Source organism: Barbatula barbatula, assembly GCF_947034865.1.
Source record: "Barbatula barbatula genome assembly, chromosome: 5".
Lineage (NCBI taxonomy): Eukaryota > Metazoa > Chordata > Actinopteri > Cypriniformes > Nemacheilidae > Barbatula > Barbatula barbatula.
This window is the reverse complement of record NC_136769.1, coordinates 17,156,004-17,166,928: the sequence shown is the minus strand read 5'-3', so window position 1 is coordinate 17,166,928 and position 10,925 is coordinate 17,156,004.

Here is a 10,925-nt window from a genome sequence, read left to right as displayed (position 1 = left end):
AGAGTGAATGAACCTGGTCGGAAGAACATCGGTGTGCACGATGGTGGAATATTGGTGTTGAATATTTACGATCAGAAATCTTGATTTGTGGGGGAAACCCTGAGGAAAAACGCACAAGCACTCTGTTGACCGTAACTTGGAACAAAACCCAATCAGAATGCCAGCTGACAGAAGCATAACAACCTTTGTCATGACTTCAACACTTTTCTTTATTCTGTCAATTTTCTGTCAAAAGCATTACAAACACTATCAGCGTAATTACGAATTATTTCAATTAAAAAATTCAGGCTACGTGCAAGTGGTAGGAGTGTGCTGATGCTTTAAGGTAGAACAGAGGCGGAGCTAATAGCTTCGTGAGTAGTCCTCCGACACGTGGTGCCGTTGCCATTCCTGTCTCGTGGTCCTACTACTTCTTGAACTGCTATGGCGCTTACACTACACAAGAAGGTTTCTTGTCATCCTTCATCTGCATGCAACGCAATGCAACTACACAACACAAAGCAGACAAAGTGCGCTAACAACAAGACTTTGGTCAAGGACCAACAGCGAAAACACCTCCCACATCGCGAACACTTCTAGTTTGATGGTGGATGGCAAATGAGTTGTTGGTGCGTTTACGCCATCCACTGGAATGGAGCGTGAAACATTTAAGTGTTTTTAAAGTGTTTTCTAGCCATTTAACACGCTCTGTAATGTTAATGAATACATGTGAACAACGAGATCACTTGGCGATAATATCAAACAGGTTTGAAAATATCATAGCGTGTGGGATAGCTCGAGTCAGGTCCAGGTCACGTTGCACACCTGCTTATACTTAATGAGCTTCGGCAACCAAAACAAGCACTGATTTGGTCCTGTTTGAGAGTTTTTGTCTTGGACCTTAGAAATCTGTCTGCGACAGCAAAATCCAACCAAAAATCACATAGTGTGAGCTTGCCATACCACGTCTAGGGTAGCGGTAGACTCCTGCTGGGTACATACAACGCCTTTATTATTTGGGAGTTGAGTAGGCTAAAGGCTACTTATATTAAATATATTAAGAGGAACTTCAGCTAATATAAAATCCGTCACAAAAAGAATATTGATTTAACGTTTAAATTAGTTTTAATTTAGAAAACGACATCTTGATAGCCACTTGCATGGTGACAGGGATGGTTTAAAAAAGCTTCAGAGCGCCATCTGTGACACTTGGACACTGTTTGGAGATATTTTATTTTACTTAGCAATGAATGCTAAGATGATTACGTTTCAGGACATTTGTAGCTATTCTCACTTTACTTTTACTTTTGGATAACAACAATGACCACAAAGGATACTGTGAACACCAAACAGCAGTAGGAACAAATTAACACCAAAATAAAAGTCCTATATATTCACTTCAAAAATAAACTTTTACAGGGGTAACAGGGGTAGCCCTACGTGCCCGTCCGTTACGCCACTGGTCACTAGTAAGCCACGTGTAGGCTGAATTCCCTGAAAACAATGCTGTGTTAATTGGAGTATTGCCACCATATATTCACACAGAGTTTGGGACAGGATGTTAGTCCCACCAATGAGAGAGATGGGTAGTCTCCACGAAAGCGTTTTGGAAATGGTCGTTGTCTTTGCAATTGCACATTTCAGCTTTAATCAAGTAGATTACATTAATTACTTGTCACAATCAACATGATTTTGAGAGCATGTGTGGGTGGCAGTGAAATGGTTGAATCTACTGTATTATTCAGAGGAGAATTCTCTATGAATAATACATCAGGCTGCTGTATAATGACCTATACATATGACCTTTGCAATAGTATGGAAGGTATTTCTTGTTTATGAGCTAAACAAAAATATATTGAATTTCCTCTGGCGTCTTGGCTTGTGTTCCATGTTCCGCTGAATTGCTCTGTAGGTGGTGGTCAGTGCATCAATAATGTTCTCGTTGTTGTTTTACACAAGACTAAAGAAAAACCACAGTCCATCTTTTAACATTGATATTATGTCCGATTGCAACTATATCTATACTGCAGTGAAAATATTTGTTGTATTGTCCTATCTCAAGTGAGTATGGACATAGCAAATGTTGTCTAATGTTGTTGCTTATTTTAGTGTAATTCAGCTGAAATTCAGAAATGACTGAGTGGGCATTTTTTTGATGACCAGAAATGTTTTTTTTAAACAAAATCAAATGTAGTCAATGTACTAGATGAAATGACACAGTATTGAATTACTGTCTTAGTTTGCCATTTGTTAGCAAATTGTACCCCCAAAACATCTTGTTTGAGGGAGGTAAGAAGTTTGGATGTTAAAATTTAAAAATAGAACGGTAAGTAAGGACCTGAGATTTATTCACAACTATTCATATACACTTATATTTTGATGCACTTTTATTTCTTTAATTAAATTGTATTTATGCTTGCTTGATTTTTGTCCCTTTTGAAAGTTGCTTAAAATATTTATGATAATAAATAATAATAATAAGTAGTAGTAATTAATGTTACTTTGTATCGTAAACCAATAAGACAGAAATATATTTAAATGTTTTAAATTTAACAAGATGAAGATCCCCTCCCTCAATCAAGAATCCCCCCCACCCGAGTCCCCCCAACATATGAGTCTGTGCACTGTGCTCAGGGGCCACTGAGACTAATAGCCAGCTGCTATTTTGTTGTGACTTTCTTTTCTCAGTAGTCACATAGCTGTTCTTGAAGGCGCAGTGTGTGGAATCAGAACTGTCTTTTCAATAACAGTCCGCTGCCACCCGACGCGACCCCAAAACCAGCACGATAAGAAGTCCTGACAACAAGTCGAAGTGCGTGTGGTAAATTTGTTTGAGAGTGGCGGCGCCAATGCAAATGCAAGTGGCAGGCAATACTGAGGATCCTCGCCAGGATGATTTGAATGGAAAATCGGTCATTGTGGGAAGGGTTTGCTGGGTCTGACCCTGGCTGCTACTAGACAAGCAAGTGTGAAATCCATATGAAAGGTAAGCAGCTGATAACATTACCCAACAAAGGCAATATCATCTTTCCTCGTCTTTACGTTTTCCTTTCCGCCACCCTCATCTGCCTACATCGATTTTGTTTCTCATCTCGCTGTGTTTATTTCGGAGAAAAATTTACATTGTTTTTTTAACATTGTTCTTTTTGTCATGAATTACATACATACAAACATAATCCATCATGCACGTTAAACACTGAAACTGTGCATAGCTGTTTGAAAAGGACGGCTACTCTATGGTCTTTGTGCTTCCCCTTTCATCCTGCTTCGAACGGGCAGCGTGTCGGACAGTGCTGAGCTTTGTTTTTGCCTTTTGAGCTTATCGCGTTTACGTCAACCCCAGGTTCGTCATGCTTTGTGATAATATTCAGTTTCATTTCTCATGTTTACTTTGCAATTAGGAGCAAATCACTCATGCCTGTGGGGTCTGTTGCCATAGCTACAATAGGGTTCCTAGGTCTATCATCTGGTCCTTGCGTCCACCAATCAGGTTGCAGAGCTAAAGCTGCAACATAAAGTAAAGATGCACATCTTTCAGCAACACAGTAGTAAGAAACAGAAACCGATTCATGAGTATAAGAAAGTACTCTGGGGTGGCAAGTAGGCGACTGCGCCCAGTCATGGCGGACAGCAGAAATCACAGCGGAGGAGACACCCAGCAGGAGAGGCAGGTGAGAGCATCAACCATTTTGAGACTTCACTCACATTATTGTTCTTGTAGACTACTCCGTGAAATGTGTCGGAGATGGTGGTCAAGAAGATTAGCGTTAACGCGTAACAGTAAAAATAAACACTGATCATTTTAGAGCCTGCTAAATCCGAGATGATAGTCCAGGGCGTCGGGAAAATAAAAGCGAGAAAAAACAGCACGGCCGCTGTTTTCAATATCATTGTCGAAGCCTCTTCAGATCAATTTTTCCAAACCGCGATCAAAGAACTCCAGCTGGGCTCTTGTTCGGTTTTCGTACGTTTTTCTGTTAATTTGCGGATGGGAGGAATTGGTCCGCAAAGTTCATTCGATCGCTCCGAGTATGCATATGTCCGCATCTTTTGTGTTTGCATGTGTGTCTGTATGAAACTGGCCTAGATTAATCATAGCACTCTAAATCTCATTACTTGGAACATCTGAGGGAACTCTGTCTTTAAGGGGCTCTTTGGAGGGGGCTTTCAAATCTGGCCTTCATCAGATCAAAGGCCTCAGATCTGGGATGAATATTTGTCCTCGGCGGATATATTTTGAGCCAATCAAGTATGGTCAGAGAATCCACAATTTGGTGAAGCACAGCCGCACAGGCTCCACGTCCACAACGAATCCCTACCAAGCGGTCAGGAAGCCTGTCGATATCACAGCGTATGATGTCCAAAGAAGACCCCTCGTAACAGAGAGGGGGCTGGGTGGAAAACGCGAGGATAAAGAAAGATGGACGGAGGACCATCGTCAACTAAACTCAATTGTGCTTAAAGATGGCGGCCGGGCATGCCGCAGACTGCGTAACACAAGACCCGATCCGTTGAGAGACGATCAGGATAGTCTGCATTTGGGAACGACTAAAAGTTGTTCTTACGCACGCTGAGGTAACCTTACGAGATGTGTGGTATAGAATGTGTATTGGCGGTGGTTTTCGTCTTCCTCTGCGTTGCATTGTTTGTCGTGTCTTTATTGTTCGCGTCTCGTAGTCTCGCTTCTCTTACGGCCCTCTCGCTTTCAAAGAAGGTGCATCAATTGTTACGACCGCTTGCTGTGCATTTTCAGCTCATAGTATTGGTGATAATAACAAGCTTTTAAGCTTCTCTGACTGTGCATTTGTTAGCATTCGATCGACGACAGACTCGTTCGCCCATTTGTACATGGCTAGCCATAACCCCGTCATTAGCGCAACCATGTTTGCTGACTAAACAAGTAGCCAAATTTCGCATTTTGTGCGTGTTTGCAAATGGAAACTTTAATCAGTAGTTCAACCCAAGCAACAAACTATTTAATCCTCTGTGCCTAATCCACTCTTGGCCTTGTTAGTCACGATTTATTCAGCTATGACAAAAGCTATCAGCAGGACTCCAGAGTGCATTCTGACAGTCTTTAGATAACACCTTTCTCCAAAGACTTCCAAGCGCTAAAAAGAGCAGCTTATCAATACACCAAAGGAACTTTCTTTATATGACGTCCCAATCATTCAAATATAAATCTGCTTTTCTCCAGCAGACGCTCCTTCTCTTTGTTTCATGGTGCTCCCAGCCCGACCATTTCGGGCATGTGCTTCTTTGTCTATTGTGGGTTGTATCTTCAAAATCTCACTTTCCCTCATAACTCAAAGCCTTATTATTCCACTTTTTACAGAAGCGCTAAAAGGAACCTTGAAGTAACTTATTTGAAGGAATAATTATCTTTTGTAGAAATGAGAAGAGCAGCACTCAGCTTTAACATCTAAATGGGCTATTGTCAACTGATCAGGCCCCTCAAAGATAAGCCTATTTCAAGCATAGCCTACAAGGAGGGTAAATGTGCATTGGCAGCTGTAACAAAAACCAACACAGAGGAATGCTCGGCAGAAATGTGTTTTCCTACTCCTGTCAAGAGGACTTATATCATGACATCAGAATAAACCCTTCAATTTTGGTCGTAATGGTGCGGCGGTTTGCTTTCTTTTTCAAAGGACCGGTTTACATCTACCAAACACTTGTGTGATGATATCTATAAAAATCCTTTAACATACCATACATATATTCATTTGTATTTGTTTATAAATATACATTTCACTTAAATCAGAGAAACAAATAGATCTCCCTCTAAACTGATAATCAGCTAAAGGAACACCTGCTGGACCCACTTGTTTTCTTCAAATTCTCATTCACCTAATATGGCTGTCAGCGCCTTTTTATTGAAAGCTTGAGTTGCATATTAGTCTGTCACAGCCACTGAAATGGTTAGACCACAGCACTGCATACAAGAACTGGTGACATGCAGCTGAGAGATCGGAATGTCTTTTGTGTCGTTTGGAGGCTGGTTGTTGTGTTACAGTCTTCAGGGACACTGCGGCCAATCGCACATGCCATGAAGTTAGTACCTATTGTTTTTAAAGGAAATAGCTATAATGGGAAGCAATGCAGAGCTACGATATCTATCTTACATCAATGAAAGAGTGTTTCTTCAACTCTGTATTTGTCCCTGTGGAGTTTAAGAAAAGCAGTTGATGTACTGTATATGCGTCACTAGCTGGGATATTATGTTTTTAAAACACACAATGAAATAATAGTTTTACACTATTTGAAAGAATTACAGCTTGATTGATAGTAATATATAAAATAAGATTTTAAGATACGTGAATTTGCTTCACTTTCAAGTTGTCAGGTTTACTGTCATTAACAATTGTATTTATTTTATTAAAGCAACCTTTTAAAAAGAAATTCACACATTAAATGTTTGACTTTTAAAACGAGTGTTGCTGTAATTGTTAATGGTAGGAACATTAAATCTTTTGCATAAAAGTCATTTAAAAATGTGCCCACAGTTGAAGAATCACCTTTAAATATGCATAATATGTTTAACAATGTTGTGAAAAACTCATTAAAGGGATAGTTCACACAAAAAATAAAAAAATTCTGTCATCATTTACTCACCCTCTTGAATTTGTATGACCTTCTTTCTTCCCCAGAACACAAAATAAGATATTGGTAACGAACAGCGCATGCACCCATTTACTTCCAATATCTGGACACAAAACCAATGCAAGTCGATGGGTGCCGGGTACCAGCATTCTTCATAATATCTTCTTTTGTGTTCTGCGGAAGACAGACAGTCATGCAGCTATGAAATGACAAGAGGACGAGTAATTGATGACATCATATTTATTACTATAATATTAGATTAATAACAATCACTCATACGGAGACGACCGTGAAAATTACGTTCATATGCCATCGAAAAGATGATGAAAATATTTTCAACAAGCGTAATAATTGATTTCTTTTATATCTCATCATGAACTGTGTTTTCTAAGACACATCTCATTTTTGGTTGAAGAGGGGTATTGATTTGGTTCTTCTAATGATACATTCCTTCTGTGATGTTACAGCAGGGGTCCCTGTGGAAGCCCACTCATCTGCTCCTGCGCCTGATACTGGCGAATCGGAGCAGATGGGGCGGTCACAAACAATAGGTTTCAAAAAAACTGCCGTGGGCTTGACTTAGCTTATCCCGCTTAGCTCACCAGATGTGAGATTCAGCAAACGGATGGGTGCTGTTGCGTGTTTTAGTCAGAGGTGATTACAAAATGAAAGTGAATGTACCTCAGGCCAAGAATTTGTCTGTTTCCTACCATATTTAAAGCATGTTTCATTTTCACATTCTGTACACCTGCCCACTTAATGAGAATTTCATAAATGTTTGATACAGTCAATATGAGACAGATACCCTGGCATCTTTGTGAATTTCTAAAAGTCCTTTTAGAATACTGATAAATAATTAATGCAATAAGACCATAAAATGTTGTAAATAGTTTAAATAACTTTCAGGATTTTAATCAGTAACATAAAAGCAAAGAAGTTTTGCCTTTCAGTTTTATCTTTGATAAAATATGATTCATCAGACTACACTAGGCGACAGTTACACTTGAACACAAAGTTTGTGATGACATTGCAAATGGTTAAAAAAAGGCACTTTTATGGGCCCGCTATCATGCCTTGTGTCACGTACCACAAAGATCTAATTTCTGTTTATGGTGCGGGATGTCCTTGAAGTTGGAAATTACTCTTGCTGATACAGACAAGCTATAGTGAACCCATGGCAATCCCATTAGTCAGACCTGAAAACCTTTGGAATATAAAATGATGTGTGTTCAACTGGAAGCACCTGACTAAATATCCCATGTGATTGATCCATTCAATCCTTGTTCAATATGATTCCATCCCATATGATCCAGACTGCAGTTTCCAAGAATGCGATGTCACACTGTATTATATTCCAAAAATATGAGCAAGGGTATTTTGTTATTGCCAGTAGAGAGAATCAAGGATTATTGTAAATGATTAGCCTAAAGCTTTGATATTCTTTGACCTTTGCCGATAACATTTGTACATTTGAGTCAATTATATTGAAAGTGCATAAACACTGATCCCTTTTATTTACTAAAGACAGGAACATGAAAAAGCTGAGACATATCTAACTATTAAAAGATACTGTAACAGTCAAATGATGCAATTTGATTTATCATTAAAATGGCAACCCCAAAGGAATGAGCTCACATCATTACTTTTTATCAATCTTTTCGCTGCCGGTTTATTATTTTGGTATGGAGGACTAAATTTTACGTGTACATTCATGGCCACAGTGAAAGAGCATTGTACATTAAGTTCCATCCATTCCTTCCCCAGCTCATCCTCTGCAAGATGAAGGAACGGCTGAAACCTATTCCAGCATCTTGAGCCACAGACAGGGTACAACCTGGATAGTACATTATTAAAAGTTACATTGATTGAGAATTATATTTATACCATGTCAGCCTTCATTTCGTCATACATCTAATTTGACCACATTGCATAGCAAATAATACATTGAAACACATACCACAGTTAAAAAAATGGAAGTGATCTGTTTTTGCAGCTGTAAGTGTCTCCTGAGTGTTAATTTTAGTGCTCTTTAAAATATAATGACTATTGACAAACGGTTATTTATGCTGGCGAGGAGAGCGCTGGACACCAAAAGCAAACTTAGTGTAAATCAGAGAAGACCTGCTGTCTATTTCTTCATCTGTTTTGCAACCTACCAGCTGCTTTGTATAGGAGCAGGTACTTAAGCCGAAAGTGCACCTGTCGTGTCATTTGTCTAAGAGTTCCAAGGCCACTCAACAGGTAGCAGAATGGCAGCTACAGCTGCCAGTCACAACGTACATCAAACTTCACGCAGCAGGCCTGCCGAACACAGCTGTCAAATGATTCCAATAGTTTCCTCTGGGACTGGGACTTTCACTTGTCTGTGAAAGAACAATTATAGAACATTCTGACACTCATCCATATGACATTAACCCATGGTTGCAGTTTTCCAAATGGCTTTACGCAGTTTCTGCTCGCCTCCTCATCGGTCCTCTCGTGAATGTCTTTGAGCAATTACTAAATGCATTCCCAATCTGTACAATCTCTCCAAAGCGTTTCCAAACACCCCTATTTCATGCTATTTACCCTTTGATTGTTTCCAAGTGGTTGCTCAGAGGTTGTGTAGTGAGCTGGTATGCACCCATGGCCATGTGTTGGCTCGTGGTGGGGGGCCCAGTAATCAAAGCCAGGTCTCAGGAAGGGCAAGGATAGATCTGAGTTTGCAGCTGCTGATGCCATCTGATTTGAACACTGGCCCAGCAGTCCTTATGCTGTTCACTAGCCCATATACATGGAGGAATATGCACAGTCATTTGACTGTAAAACTTTATTTAAAATACAAATGCTCCCTGTTTACCAACAAATACAAGTGAACCAACAGTTAATTGAAATTCGAAGGGAATCACTATGAAGTAATGCAGCCAAATCCTGTATCGGTATTTGAACGTACGTTTCTTAGATAAATAAAACAAACTTTTTTATTGTTAAACAATAATATTCAAGTGTGATGTTGAAGATTTTCCTACCTCTTTCAGATTCGGATGGACGCAGCAAATAACCTGGAATGGACTGATTTGTTGAGGACACCCAGCTTGGTTTCTGTGAAAAAACAGAGGATGCAGTTTTTACTGGAACTTGATTTATTAAATGATACTGAAATGGAATCTTCTGTCGATGGATGGAGAGTTGGGGGATGCCAGAAAACGCAAGACAGAAACATAAGATTTCTCCAGGTAATGCATTTTTCTTTTCATTCTAATAGACCTGATGAAGTTGGGGAATATACCTTTGCATGATGTTCCAAAAATGTGTCTTGTTTGTGAATAGATGTGCATGTAGTTTACTAACCGAAGCAGATTACGCATTGTAATGTAAAATTATATGAGAAAATCTAATGATTTGATGTAATTGTCAATATTCTTGCCTCTTATAGGTCTAGTGTGTAATTTTTTGGAGGATCTATTGACAGAAATGCAATATAATATCTTCAGAGGTGTGTAAAGACCTTACATAATGAAGTATTATGTTTTTATTACCTTAGAAGGAGCTATTTCTATCTACATACACCGCGGGTCTCCTTATATGGAATTCACCATGTTGTTTCTACAGTAGCCCTAAACGGACAAACTGCTCTACAGAGCGTGCTTCGTAAATACATGAGCACCACTGCTTTACTCCTATTGGTAGTCTCTCGCGAAAGTGCTAATCACTTGCATAAAATTGATCAATTCTCAACTTTTGTCGCTTGACTCCCGTCGCTGGATACACCCACTTCCTGTCACCATGGTCACTGTCGCTTGCATCGCCAGATGAATGAGATCCCGTCGCTCTGCCACTGCTAGTTCCTGGCAATCTGAAAGGGGCATTAGTACTGTGTCAGCCTCTGTAGTGCTTCCGAAAGGAGGGGTGAGCTTTGGGGTGAGCCATTGGTTTGCAGCCTCTTCAATAGATGCCGCTGAATTTCATACACTGGACCTTTAAAGACAAAAATGAAAATGGCACTTTTTGTTTTACTGTAGCAAAGATTTTGTTTTGAGAGCCATACACGCATTTATTTAGCCCATAAATATGACAGAAAGGCTCCTTTGCTGTACCCAAAACCATACAGTACATATACTCGCCAACGTCACCAAACTTTTTGCTGTGTCAGGTTTTAAGGTGAAGTCATTTGGACAAGGCCCCATCTTGGTCTTGAACAATTTGTTTTGTGTCATAAAATTCACGGTTCCACACAAACCGCTCTTTCATTTTCAGATGAGCTAATCAAATCAAGTCATAAAAAGGAGGAACGGGACTGCACATTCCAAAGGCCTTTGATCTTTTCACAATGAATCCATGAGATTACATGCCTGATTATATCC